Source organism: Fukomys damarensis, unplaced genomic scaffold, assembly GCF_012274545.1.
Source record: "Fukomys damarensis isolate Sample0158 unplaced genomic scaffold, DMR_v1.0_HiC HiC_scaffold_16, whole genome shotgun sequence".
Lineage (NCBI taxonomy): Eukaryota > Metazoa > Chordata > Mammalia > Rodentia > Bathyergidae > Fukomys > Fukomys damarensis.
In genome coordinates this window covers 20,775,584-20,777,266 of record NW_022900928.1, presented here as the reverse complement: position 1 = coordinate 20,777,266, position 1,683 = coordinate 20,775,584, and positions in this window count along the sequence as shown.

The window sequence follows — 1,683 nt, the reverse complement described above, 5'->3', positions numbered from 1 at the left end:
CACCCACCCTTCACCCCCCATCCCCCACCCCTCAACCCAGTCCAGGCCCAGGGACAGGTTCACAACAACAAAGTGGAATCCTCAGATCTCCTGGGGCCAGAAGAGGCAGTTTTTAACTCAACACATTCCACAGGTGATGAGCATGTTCTCTCAACTTCTACATGCCAAGAGTGCTCAAAATGTCCTTAAAATGCCTCTGGGGACAGCAAAGGGAAACCAGGTGATCAATCCTCAAGGTTACTTCATGGAGAAAAGGGGTACTACTGGATGCTTTACAAATTTCCAGGCAGGTCCCAGCAGTATATATACGCCTGGCAGGAAAGTCCTGAGAAGGGTTCCTGCATTGGGAGTAGAGGGTTGCTGGGCTCAGTGCCTGAGGGCCTGGGCAGACTAGATATTCCAGAACTTTTCTTCACAGTAGCTCTGAGGTGCCTCAGCCTGAGGGCTCTGATCTCAACACAGTACAGCTGTCTGTCTACAAGATGGGGTTACAGGCTGGCCTCAGGGGTGACACTCAGGGAGGAATTCAGGGTGACAAGGGCCTCTTCCTGTGGCCTCCACAGTTCACAGGGTAGAGTGAACCTACCACCTTCGCAGTACAGCCAGGATGCCAGCTGGCCAAGTTCAGATGGCCTGGCCTGCCCTGCCCCCTGCTACACAAAAGCAGTGGGTACACAGGAATTTGCAACCAGCCAGAGTGGTGAAGTGCACAGTCACAAATTTTCCCTCTTCGTTTATAAAGAACCCAGCCAGGCTTTCTGAGAGGCTGCAGTCATAAATTGTTAGGCCTTGCAGAGGTCCAAACCAAACTGCACCCTTGAAAACCAGTCTGCTGGACCCCTTGAGGAAAGCCAATCCACCCCTGAACATCAACCATGAGTCTGAGAGGTTTCCTAGGCTGCAGGACTTTCAGTGCTAAAACCAAGACAATTGGTCATCACAGGGCAGGTGGTAGGGTGAGACAAGGGACAAGCAGCACTAGAAAGGAAGGCAGAATAGTCAGACCCTTTCCCTTTGGTCCAACCACCTCCCCCAAGGCCAAATTTCTCAGCCCCCAGCCCCACCACTTCACTCTCCAGGGAATCCCCCCCAACACCGGGAATGATTCCCAGGCCCCCAGAGCTGTGAGTTCTCCCAAGAGACTGGCAGCAGGACTGCTGTTAGTTAGATCTGGAGTGGATCCAGATTTTGTGAGGATCAAAGCTTGCTGCGGTTTGGGGTGGAGATACTTTAAGAAAAGGAACATGGGATTACTAATGCCAAATTACCACCAGAAACCTTGAGGACCCAGAACTTCATTAGCTTCGAGATAAATCTGCCTCTGGTTGAACCTGATTCTCTGGGACATGGCTCACTCACCTACCCCAGTCCCACCTCAGGCTGAACCGAAGCCATGTGTCTGCAGCCCTGCTGGACTGCACTCTCGCCCCCAAGTTCTCTGGGCATCCGCCTGGGGGATCCCTTCCGCACAGGGTGCAGAAGGTGGACAGGCTGATCGCAGAGGCGCTCCAGTTGCCTACGATGCCCAAGAGCCAGTGAGAAAGTTCCTGGCCCAAGTGTACGGGGCTGCCCATCTCCAGGAGGCCGGGGAGACTTTCTCATCTGGCGGGGAACCCCGAGGCACCCCTGACACACACGCGCGCGCACATCCAGCCTTGAGCTCACAGGGAGCCGCCAGCCAGC